Source organism: Pomacea canaliculata, linkage group LG13 (genome assembly GCF_003073045.1).
Source record: "Pomacea canaliculata isolate SZHN2017 linkage group LG13, ASM307304v1, whole genome shotgun sequence".
Classification (NCBI taxonomy): Eukaryota; Metazoa; Mollusca; class Gastropoda; order Architaenioglossa; family Ampullariidae; genus Pomacea; species Pomacea canaliculata.
Genome location: NC_037602.1, coordinates 17,978,364 through 17,991,793, shown reverse-complemented (window position 1 = coordinate 17,991,793; position 13,430 = coordinate 17,978,364).

Sequence of the window (13,430 nt, the reverse complement as noted above, 5' to 3'; positions counted from 1 at the left end):
GATTGAACCGGAAGCTTTGTCGTCTCATGCCTCGTTTTAGCAGTTAACTGGAAAAATCGTCTGCCAGCAGTCCAGGGATATCAGTTCGTGCTCAGATCGCAAGTCTCACTACTCGGCTATCAGCTCCCTACAGCGAGATGACAGCTCATAGACGAATGGGAATAATGCGAAGAGCCAGAAAAAATGCACACAAAATTTTAGTTTAAGCATAAGCTTTTCGTGTTTCACACCCAAAATCACTTTTATGAACACTGATAACGGCCTCTGGCCAGCGTCCGGTCAAGATACCAAACTTAGTCAACAACCTGTTAACTGCACCTACCGCGGCTTTCTCCGCGCCAACGATCGACACCTGATGAAATCAGAAATAAAAATAGAAAATTTCATTTAAAAAGTTGAAGTCTCACATGACCATCTTTTAGAAATTCCTTCAACTGTGACTTACAAAAGGAAAAAAAAATCTGAGCTTCACTGACAAGAATAAAAATGTGTAACGAATTTGAAAAATGCGGAGGAGGCCTGGAGCTTTAGAAATAAACACCACAGCGGACTTTGTTATCAAAGCCGATAAAGAAGGTGTGTAGACATGACAGCACCAATAAGTGTATACCATTGCTATTTATAGAAATTCCCCTTACTGACAGGGATGGTGCGTTCATGGATGTTCCTGGGCGAGGTACACTGAACTTGTCCTAGTCTTGTTCTTGCCGTTAAGATAAATCAAATACGATTTTTTTTCTGGAAAGATGGACAACCCAGAACATTTATACTTGCCATTCACTAGTACTGATATTCTTCTAAAAACTTCTGCAATAATAATAAAAAAAGGCATGCTTGAGGCTTGAAAAGAATGACATTCTCTTCCAGGTGATTTCAGCTTCTCAGGAAGGGCAATAGAAACAAAAATAAAATCGCGTCAAGTGCAATATTTTTTCGAGGACTTGTCCACCACGAGAGTTACCTTACCTGACATCAGGGAGTGCGTGCATGTCTGGTATCAACACACCTTTGCGTGGGCAGACAGGTGTTAAGTGTCGAGCTGAAATTCTCTGTGAGAGCACGTGCCCTTTAGAAAGTGCGGACCACTTTAGAGAAAGGGACCATTGGTGACTTCGGTCTACTTCGGCATTGCTTCCGTGGGATGTTCTAAATATGCCAGTAAGATGTCGTCGATCGTTAAACCGATCAAGTGCAAACAATAAAGCAATAATGACCGAGACTGAAAAGGAAGGATTGAAAGCCGCAGTGCAGGTGGAGAGAGTTATGAGGTACAAAATCATTAAAAGATTGAGCAAGTATGGCAAGGTAAAAGGTGAAGTTCATCCCCTAACCTTTGCAGGTCGTCTAAGGGGTGAGGTGTTAGGAATCCCACTTTTCTAGGGGCCAACTTTACACGAGGGCGGTGCCCTTCTTCTCTCCCTCTCACCCTTACCTTCCCCAGCCCTCCAAGGAGTCAGGTACACATTCCCGGGACTCGAGAAGGAGAAGTAAAGAGGTAGGCTGGTGGTAAAGAGTGAGAAATAGAAAACAGAAATGGTACCGTGGTATAGAAATGTGATGTTCCCCGTTATCAATGAAGAACGAAGATGGAGTAGACGAGAAGTACAGCGATATGAGCCTCAGTTTAAATAAAAATTAGCGCTTGACAGTTTGTCAGCTTTCGAGTAGAAAATTTGTACAAAGTATAGCAACAGTTCAAAGCACGTAAGTATCCAAATAAAAATAAGAGTAAGATGATGACGACGACGGCGACGATGATGAGGATGATGACGACGCAGAGAAAATTTGGGAAAATATAGCCGTGACTTATAAAATGACTTGAGACTAGAGAACCATTAAAACACACACACAAACACACACACAAACAACACACACACGCAAACTCACAAACACACACAAACAAACACACGCAAACACACACAAACAAACACACGCACGCACACACTCACTGTAGCTGCTGCTAACAGTTAAACAGTTAAACGCCCATCGTGACAGCTAATGTTCCACAATGTATATTCGCTCTCTGTCCTTCACGACTGTTCAAAGACTTGTCATGGTGGCCATGTTCGGTCACCTGGTCGTCAGCGCTTGAAAACCTGTTGGCCGAGTTGTTATAGCAATGAGCGGAATGACAAAAATGCCTTGATTAAGTTTCTGGAAGGGTTTCGTAACTTTTAGATGTAATTTTGTGCTTTTCCTAAACCTCTTGACTAATATTTGAACTTCTTATCAGTCCTCTTTTACCGGTTTCCTTAAAATGCAAACCAACCTGCTGTTAAAAGAGGATAAGAAAACAGTTGTGATGACAGTTTGTGAAACAATAATTGACAGTATCTTACTTAGTGTGACCAAGCAGCGAAAACTGAAATTTCCAGAAGCAAAGAATTCCTTTGCACAACACAACTGTTGAAATTCTGTACTCACTGTCTCTCAATACATCTCATCCGCCATGTCAATTTAATAACATGTTACCTACCTCTGTGTGTTTACAGGTCGAAGTATCAGACCTGACTGTCGTGAAAATTCCAGGGATAAGAGTGGTCTGACAGGACACTCCAAGATTGATGTCAGCACACAGTGTATGTGTCCCCTGAACTAGTTCCATAGAGATAAACAAAGTGTTTTGGGGTAGAAGGAATGAAAAGTAGCAGTCGACTTTCTAAGCTTCAGTATATGTCCATAAAAAGTTAAAATGTTGCGACTAAAGCTTGTCACACGAAATTTTAAGTCCCTCGAAAGGAGGCAACATGAGTTATTGTAAGAACAACCAGTTTTTTCTGGGTGTAATATGGAGGACTTGCTTTTTCTGAAGGTTAGGACACAGAGCAAAGTTTTACTATATAGGGTTTAGAATCTTAGGAATGATGGGTGGCGGTGTGTAGAAACAATCAGAAGATCTCGCCAACTACGAAGCCACAGAAGTTCAAGAATTCAAATTATCCGCCTTGTACTTCTGAAGTTAAAGTTGAAAAAGAGAAAAAGCTCCGAGTGGTCTCCTGCTTAGTTCATAAAAATGGTTGGACTGCTTTTGAAAATGGGAGAGAAAGCAACAAACTGGAGGTCAATTTATCTAGCAAGTCTTTCTTCATTTCTTTATTTTTCCCCCCTTTCTTGCAAGCTTCGGAGGTAGAACAGGAGTTTAGAAAAGAAAATGAAATAAAATTTAAAAGCAGTCATATTGAGGTGAATTATGTCTTTGTGTACCCGACCATTTGGTTTTTTTTCCTCCTTGGCTCTTTTGGAAGAGTGAATGCTATCTTTAGTTACTCAGTTTTTAACTCTTCGTAAAGATTTTCAATACCTCGCGATTTTTATATAGAATAACAAGTCCTGAACAGCCAACGAAGACAGTCTGGATTTTTATTGGATTCATTCTTTGACATGGTTTATCGAAATAGGTCTGCAGGTCATGGCAGAACCCTCCCAGCCCGGGTATTGAAAGCTGGGGCCATACGAGGTGCGGGTGGGCGTATCACTCGTGCCCACCCACTTGATAACATGTAGTTAACCGGGTACGCACGCTCCAAGATATAAAAAACTGTAAAACTGTCAGATTAAAAGCGGGTCTGAAAGGCTGTCAACCAAACGATATTTGCTGACTCCAGACAGGTGCCGGGACATCCTCCTGCTCAGACTTTCATTGCATTTTAAAGTCTAACCCCAGCGGAAATTGAGCTGGAAGTTACCAGAACATAAATCATTAGTCGCCTATTTAAATGATTTTTAATTAAAAATTACTTTTTGATGTTATTTGTATTTGATTCCCCAAAATCCGCTTCCAAATTTTGAGCTTTGTCTTTATGGTTGAGACATTCTTAAGCAGAAAAAATTCCAAAGTGTTAATTCTACGACAACAAGAAGTCTTAAGTTTTTGTCAGTTCTAACCACTTTCTTACTGCATAAATATGGACAAATATTTGATCGGGTTTGGCAAAGTTTTAATACATGTAACAGCGACTGTAAAACTTTGTCCAGAGAGTGGCGTCCTTTGTCTTTGCCTCTTTCCGAAAACCGGATGTTCAAAAGTTTCTTTCTTGTGAACAGAACTGAACTGTTCACTCGGAGTATTTCTTTAATAAATAAGCAATGTTGATTTCAAATAATTTTGCACTCATGTTAGGCTTTAACTTTTTAAATCAGCTCTGCTTGTATTTCTTTTCTTTCATTATAAGACAGCTGCAATGACCTGACATTAATCGAATACATTGCGAAACGAGTTAAATTAGTTTTTACAATATTGACTGATCCCTAGCCTGATGGCGCCGATGTTTAAGACGGGATGTCAGCCCGGATAACGAGATTTATCACAGGAAGTGTCTAAGGTTTGAATGTAGTCCCTCAGGGGCCTACTGCACGAGTACGGGACAATGGCTGACGAACAAGAAATGCAACTAATGTCCTTGAGTCAGTGGAATTCCATTAGTGTAGGGCTTCCTGTCACTGACATAAACCTGACATAAACCATTTGACATGGCCCCGGACTTTGCCATTGTCCTCCTTCATACACAAAGTCTCGTGCTCCGTCACATCCGTTTGTAACCAAACTTCCTGAGTTCAGATCTCGTCTCGGCCACTATCATAAAATATACCATTATTTTACCTTTATAAAATGGTAGAGGGGTAGTCATTTAATCCTAAAAACAATTCGTACTATATTCAAATATAAAAAAGTCAATAAGATGATAAAATGGAAGTCCTAAACAAACAAACAAAAATATGACAAGCAATAATGATTTCAGAAACAAGTCATTGCACTGCTAGTTTTGTATTTGTTATTGTTGTTGTTGTTTTGTTGACCACGTTTGCACGACAGCAGGCGATCAAGAAGAATATAAAGAGGCAACTTGAGTGTGACTTGCGTTTACCTGTCTTTAGTTCACGAAGGAGTTATTGCCCGCACGAGCTTTAGAGTTGAACGGTAGAAAAGCACCTGACAGAGATTGAAAGTGAAGTCAGGTGTTGATGTGCATGCTTGAGCTTGAATGTGACATCTCAGGTCACATCTAGGTTCATCACTGTGGGAGTAATCCACACAACCGACCCAGCTCCAAGAGGGTCGTATTACGCATGCGCGCTGGATTAACGGTCACACGGGCAGACTGAGATAAACATCTGCCAGACATGGTTTCAGCCTCCTTTGGTTTAAGCTTCGGACTTTTACATGATACGTGATATATATGAAAAGTTTTGATCTTCTTGTGTCTACCTTGCTAATAATATTTATTGTCTGTCAATTTTCTGTCTAAATAATTCAGTTTTTAATATTTGTCAATGACTGGAACTATGTCGCGCCCTCTACACACAACAGGAAGTTGTAAGAAAACGGTTGAGGCTCACTAACGAGATAAAATAATTTAAAACTAAAAATACAAACAGCGGAAGGATTTTCCTATTAAAAAGTAGAGTTGCCGTAGCTGAGCTCTATTTTTGAGTGTCTTATCTATTTTAATTGACAGAAGATTACTGACTTTATCTCTTATGTTGTTTTTTTTTCTTTCTTTTGTTATTTTCTTTTATCGAAATGTCAGTTAAGACTTAAGACAAGACGTTGTGGGAATTCATGATGATGACGAGTGACACTGCAGAATGAACTTTCGGTTTCATCTCCTCTGTACTGAGCATGGACAACCTGCAAGAATAAGTCTAGAGGTTCAGTTAGTTTGAAGCAAGTGTGTTACACATTCACAGAAATTTTATTCACGTTTCCTCGGCAATTAAATTGTTTTTGTTAGAGCTGTCTTAGAACATTGTTTTACACTCTTCAAGTATTTGAAACTTGAAAGTAGAAAAGAATCAGAAAAAATCAATGTGGGTAATTGCGCTCACTTTCTTGTTGATGACGAGAAAAGTGTGAAGGTAACACCCTAGGTATTCACACTGGAAACTACCCGTGTTTGAAGTACACGCACTTTAAACAGAGCACATCACCCATCTCCACTCTATTACAGGGTGTAACCAACCAATGCACTGTTCTCCTCTTTGGACACTCACAGGTGAGAATTCAAAACCAAAAAAAATTTTTTCTAAAACATCTACTGTTCGGTTTTCGTTCCCTCGCCAAACCACCCTTAATCATTTCATATGTGCCGATGATTAGCTTTCTTCTTGTGGGGCAGTTAATAGGCGAGTGGTTAGATGTTGTAGCGACCAGTCAGTGCTGACACACGAGGTGACTGTGTACAGGTGAAATTAGAGAGGACTGCTCGTCTCCTGTGTTATCTACACAGGCGAGAACCCCACCTGCCGTCACGCAATCCTTTTTGTGACAACCGCTGGAGATTGAGGAAGTGTTAGGGGGTCAAACTCGGGAAATCGGGAGTCGGGGGAGGGGTAGAGGGGAAACACAAGAAAGACCCAATCGTCTGTCGTTCAGTCGCGTGCCAAATCTGTGTGTTATAAACTGGAATGTTTTTGGCAGTGCCAAACAAACATTGACAAGTCAGGAGACTGACCTCAGGTGGAGTCTAGGATGGTCTTCTTCACTCTCGGGAAATATTGTCTTTGCTTTGTTCGTAATGCCTTTTAACGGAACATACACAAATTACATTCATTTATAACGAAAACGACTTTGAGCTCTACCTGTTTGCATTAAAGAATACCAGATAGCAATTTCTTTTGCTTTCTGGAAGTTACGTATAAAAAATGAACACAACATTTCGTAAACTTTCTAAAATTTATTATACGACAGTTTATATAGTTTATTACAGAGCTTTTATTTTTTTTCTACCTTCGTTTGGCTGTTGACGAAGTGGAGCATGAGACAGTAAATATCTTAATTTTGAGTATCCATTCCTGATATTTACTAACTAAAAAGTATGTTAACAAAAAAAGTTCAGCAGGTCAACCATTGCCAATAAAGAAGACTGAATAAAGTCGCCTGGATAATGATGTGGTCGAGTCAACTGCGGATTATGATCGAATCCACTCGTCGAACCAGCAGCTGGTCGTTGGCACGGGTATCGGGTGCATGTTAGTGTGGAAGGAACTAAATGTGGGCCACCTTGCTTCATAACCGTCCAGAGACCCGATACTCTTGAAATTCCGCGCTGCTATCATGTTTGTAGAGAGATATTTTAAGACATGGCTTCCCGGGTCACGTGATCATGACGATAAACTTTTACTGTCATGTCTCTCAAAAGATCGTGCTACCCATTGCCATTCTCTCAAACATCGTTTATACTCCTCTTTGCGGTAATTCTACAATCTGGCAAAACAAACAAAAACAAAAAACAAACAACAAGCAAAGAAAAACCGTGCAGACTGTTTTGTAATATTTTTTAAAATTCGGAAATTCTTCTTGCTAAAAATTGCTTTGGAAGACGTTTTGCTTGGCCTCTGTATATTATTTGGAACCACCACCACCACCACCAAAGTCAGGCAAAGTAACTCTTCATTTTCTCACGCGCTCTGCTCAAAGCCGCTATATGATTGGTCATGACGTCACTATAGAAGGCGGATCGTTAACCGTTAATTCACTTAGTGACGTCGCATTGACGTCATCTGACCTAGGTGTTCTCGAGGTGTTCGAAATTTTTTTTTTCATTTCACCATTTCCGTGCTTGTAAGAATCTTAACAACAGACACAACTACACCAATGTGATAATTTACGAAGACATGAGAAGGATCAGGTTCCAGGAGGTTGCTAATGATGGCTTAGGAGGAGTGCTCGCGCCGATTGTTGTTGCTGAAAAACTCAGCAGTAATTACTTATAATGGATCTTTCCGTTTGTAGGTGGAACTGAATTATTTTCTGCCTCAGCAGGTCTTTTAGCACTTTAAGGCTAAGCTATTACTTCAGAGTCATCTGTAACAGAACTTTACAATTAACTTTACTGTTTACTATTCAAAATGAGTGGACAAGATTTAGTATAAGATCCGGGTTTTAGATTTTTGTTTCAAGATGAAAAAGGGACACAAACTTTCAGTCAACCTATGAGGCACTAAAAATGTAAGAAGATTGTTTAAAAAACATCAGTCAAACACAGAACTTTTTACAGCAGTTAATCCATCTTTTGCCGTTATCTATAAAAAAGCAAACCAAGAAGGCTAGCCTAAACTCAAAGATTAACTTACAGTCGAATATAGAATTCACTCATGATGCAGGCTAGTGACCTTTAAAAGAATCCCCCTTGTATCTTTACTGAAACGGTCAAAAATTACTTTTATTGTGTGCACAGGTTTCTTTTCATTTGTTGAGATTGACTGTCTCCTATTCATCTTGGGGAAAAAAAGTCCCATCTTCGGCCTGAGAAATGTTTTGATCGAGATGCAAAGTGAGATAATTTAGACATTGACAAGAAGATCTCACAGACACCCATGGGGTTCCTGTGTCTCACTGGTGATTACAGCTCCCCCCAGACAGCTGTGTATAACAACCTCGGAGGCAGCTGTTGGGGCTTGCATAAAACAAGAGCTGGGGTTAAAGGTCGGCAAGACGAGATTCCTGGTTGCCCAAAATCACATTCCGCAGATGGTGTCACCACTCCTGTTGGGTCGCCTTCATTGCTCCATCCTTGGTCGCTCCCATCGCCCGACACGGAAGACCAACTGACTATGACCTGTTGGACACCAGAAACACTATTGTTCGTCAGCTTGCTCTCACCCTTCTGAGTAAAAGCAATGTAATATTGGCAAGCGCTTTGAATGGCTAGGGTTGGGTATACATGTATCCGGGGTGAGAGTAGCAAAACTCCCTTCGCTTCTTCCTGGTTGGCCGTGCTCACTCAAGCGTGTGGCTAAAGGAGAGATGAAGGGCAATGGGTGTTTTGTCCAGAAACTAAGACGATCTCATGTCCCAGCAGCAAGTCCATTAATCAGGCTGCACATCCGGAGAAAGAACTGTTTCTGAGAAGTGATTTGATTCACTAACCTACACAGACCTGTCACTGGAACCCAACCTAAACACTGGTTCTCATTGTACCGATGACAAGAACCTAATCTTGTCGTCACTGAACGAAATATAAGTTGAATGGATGGTGGGGAGTGGGAGTTGTGGGGATGGTTAGAGGTCGATGAACAGTAGTCATTGAAATAGTCGGAGTCAGAGATGATGTGTCAATCATATCAAGTTTTGTTACCGTTACAGACCGCACGTGGGAGGCTTGTGGAGGGCTGCCCATGACTTGTGAAACAGTAGTCGCCTCCATTACTCGCAATCAAGCCCATCAACACTACTCTATTGTGAGGGGACACATTATTATAGCGTGTACATGATTCATTTTCCACAACTGAAAATAACGAAGACGACGACGATGACGAAGAATAACAACAGACATAAGGACACGTAAGGCAGACATACCAACAGACAAGGCAGAGATAAAGAGATAGACAGATAAGAGAAGGATACAAGAGGTAGAAACTACAACAACAAAATACTCCAGATGTAAAAGATGTAAATAAAAACTACCATCAACTATCAGTTACAAGCGCCATGGCGGTTTGTCGTTTGTCAAATTTCTTTTAACGGCGCTGTCGAGAACACTGGGATGCGATCAACAGATGTTTATCTCTGTGATATTTAACATGTAAACACGTGTTTGCACAGCTCACTCACGCATAAATAACAGGAAGATTAAGTGGCAGGTCAGGACTGGGGCAAGCTAAAAACATCCATTGTTTTTTTTATGGTGCTTCATTGTGTGCAAGGTACAAAAATTTCTATCATGTGAAATTAGAAATAAAATTTCTCATTCGTAACGATTTGTGAACGCAGGAAAGAGACTACATTACAACAAATCAAATAAAGCTGATCTGATGTTTATTTGGAAAAAAACTGAACATTACAACCACGAAAACAACAATTACATTAATATCAAAATAATCTTATGCATCTGACGATGTACCCTTTTGATAAATGCATATCTTAATATCAGTATGTTGTATTAATGAACGAAGAATACGTATTTTAAGTACACGATGAAAAGAGCTAAGCTTTCTTCGGTTGATAACATGTGAAGTTTCAAAGTCAGTCTAAACAGTATACACATCACGGCCATTCAACCACCCAAGACTTATTGCAAGATCACACACACAGCACTGTTTACACAATATCCACCCACCCCAACCTCACAAGAAGGTTCATGGTTCACAAGGACCAGCCTACACCGGGTGCGAAAACAGATATTTATGTCACGATACCCTACTATGGCTCAGTCACCTGCCAACAGGTGTTTGATGGTGATCAACTTACTGACTATCATTACTATCAAACTCCATCAACTTATGTAGGTGCTGCTGTCGACGTTTGTGTCAGAGGTCGGCAAGGAGATTGGATGTAAGAAAAAAAAACTACTAAAGATGTACTGTGCTTCATTTGGGGAAGGAGAAAGAAACTTTCTGGGCACCACCCCGACCATAAAATATATTTTTTTTTATGCATAATACATCTCACTGCTTTCCTGCAAGTATGTAAAAAATATTTGTGCTCCGAATGATGCTGTAAATAGGTGCTGGTCCTTACATCTGTAAAGTGTATGCATACTAACCTTTGACTTGTGCAAGTATTGACAATAACTTTTGTGCATATCTAGATATTATTATTATTAGTATAGTTATTATAACACGTTTACTTCACATCCCGAAACATAGTTCTGTGGATAGGCACAATAAGATAAATAAATATTTGATATTATGTCTCTTGTTAATAATAACATCTACCATTGACTAATTATCGCACTGGCACTTTCAGCAATTCAGAGTAAGAACAGTAGTAACAGCAGAATATCTCCAGCAGCTATAATAGTAGTTTTGCTTAGTTTTAGGGTACTGAGGAGTTGTTTATTTAATGATGGAGGGTTAAAAGAAAGAATAGGCTATTTTTCCGAAATATTCAGAAATATTGAAATTTTCTGTAAGTGTAAAAACAGAACTTAATTGTTGTAAATCGTCTTGTTAGAAAAAATTCTTATTGTCGTTCGGCGCCGGCTGGAGTCAGTGAAGTCTAGTCAGAAGACTGAAAAGGACACATCAAGGTTTGAATTCCAGAGACTTTCACGAGCACATAATCCGGACATAATAACACACACTTTCATATATACTTTCATACATTACACACGCTGCACTTGTCTAGCATCAGACAAACGAAGATGTATAGTGGCTTGATATTATTCCATAATACGCTGGTTACTGAAACCCTCAGAAAACATTCCCCGAGCGCCTTTTGTTCAAATGCAGGAAGTGCAGCAGATAAGCTAAATGAGCAAAAAGGTTAAAGGCATGTCATGATGACCCGGCAGTTAGGCGCTCTGAGCACGGATCCAAAACAAACTTTGTTAATATATAAATTTGTGTGTGTGTTTATCTTGTCGCGGGCACCTGTCTTCGTGTTAATATTTAGTATCAGGATGTTTCTACAGACCCATTGACCAAGACAATCAAGACTGTCCTACCATAAGTTTTAGAAACATTGTGTTGCTATTAATGTCAGGCATTTTAAAAAAAAATTTTATGCACAGCTGTTTTCATAAAAATAGATTTTGAAATAATTTAAAAATATTAAAATGGAGAATACAAGTACTTGGCAGACGAGATATATTATGAATAAATCATGCAAGAATAAGAAAACTTGAAGAACTGAAGCACAGATAACGATTTAAAAAATAAGAAAAAAAATAAGAAATAAAAAAAGAGTAACAAGAAAACAAACGACCCCAAGAAAACCTTGGCCCTCGTCATCACGAGCGGGTTCAAGATTAGCATTTAGAGAGCGACACTCAATACTGGCCAGCGTTGACTGATCACGTGGTCAAAGTGGACATCGATGTGCGGTACATACATATGACCAGCGCCTGAAAGTCTACATGACCAGCGCCTGAGAGCTCAGAAAAAGAAATCCTAAAAGTGCATTCGAAAGATCAGTTTGTCTTTCACTAGAATTCGGTCACAGCCGAGTGCTTTGTACGGCTCCGATGCCGGAGAAATTTTTTTTCTATTAATTTTGATGAAACTTAATTTGAAAATAAAAAACTTTTGAAGTGATAGAAGCTTTCTTCTACGTTTTAGGACATAGGTTTAAATGAATCCAATGAAGGCTTTAAACTCTAACAAAATTCCTTAAGAAGGACCGTCTGGTGACATTGCTGGCATCTCTGCTGGGAGCCTGAAGTCGGTCCTAGGTAAGTAGTTATCGCAGTTCAGGTTCTACATGCCAAGCAAGAAGGTTCCATTACTCAGGTAATTACACCATAAGCAATAATTGACAGGATGCAAGATGTGCATGAATCGTACCTACATCGGTCTTAAACCGCAGTTGTTACTCAGGCTAGTTCAGGTTTCCGCTACAAATTATTACAAAATCATGCATTTTATTGATATTAAACTTATTAATAACAGGATTCTTCAAGATAGTGAAAGCGTATGCAGTCAGGCACATGGTGGACGAGTGGTTAAGAATAAAAGAAAAAAAATTAAAGAGATAAAAGATAAGACTGTCACCCAAGACATGTGATATGTCACTGTGTGTGTCTTCTCTCCTATACTCTTGACCGTGGCGCATGTTATTATGGACAAAGTGTTTGTCAAAGTCGCATCTTCATTCAGGATCACTTGACACGGTGGAGTGTGTTAATGTTTCACTCCAGCTCAAGACTTGCTGTTGCTGAAATGGAAAATGTTCAGCAAAAGCAGAGCAGTTGTGATATTTCGGATGCTTTAGAAAGGAAATCTCCATTAAATGCAGCGGAACTGTCCAGACGGAGATGTCACAATGCAGATGTCACAAATGCAGATGGCAAGGTATTTTATGGTGTTGCCGCAGCTGCATGTGACCTGCTTTAAAGAAACCAGTTTATTTCTTTGGCGTATCCTTGGTTTCCGTTGGCAGATGACGGAATTACAAACTGAGAAGCACAGAAGTACACACAGATGAACATTTGACGAATGATGATAACAGTTTAAGTGCAAGTGCATTTGATCCGACACATTTCCTGTCTCTTTACTTCGCCATTGCCAGCCTTGCAACAAATTTCCATTCCAACACAACTGACAGAAATCACACAGACACCCCTGACCATTCCTTCTCCAGTCTGTCTTGAATCCTGCCAACGATGTCCACAACCATTGACAATGTCTCGTCCCTCGTTAGGTCCTCGGCTCCCTCCGGGGACCTCTGAACATTGTGACGGAAGGCACTGTTTGTGTTGCAACTGATCGCAGACTGTGGTCACTTCACACAACGGAGTAACTGCTTCCAATAATTTATGAGTAATATGAACTACACTGTTACGGTCAGTATGCTGATCACGTGACACTGTCGGGTCAGGAGTTCCCTCGCAATCGTTTTCGGCAACTTTTGCAGCATTTCTGCTTGAAGTTGGAATACTCGCACATATTCATCACCTTCACCACGTTGCAATAATCAGATTGATCCTTGCAGCCTGAAAACAACAAAGCAACATCAGTCATTCTTTTCAATCCTTATTATTATTAGAAAC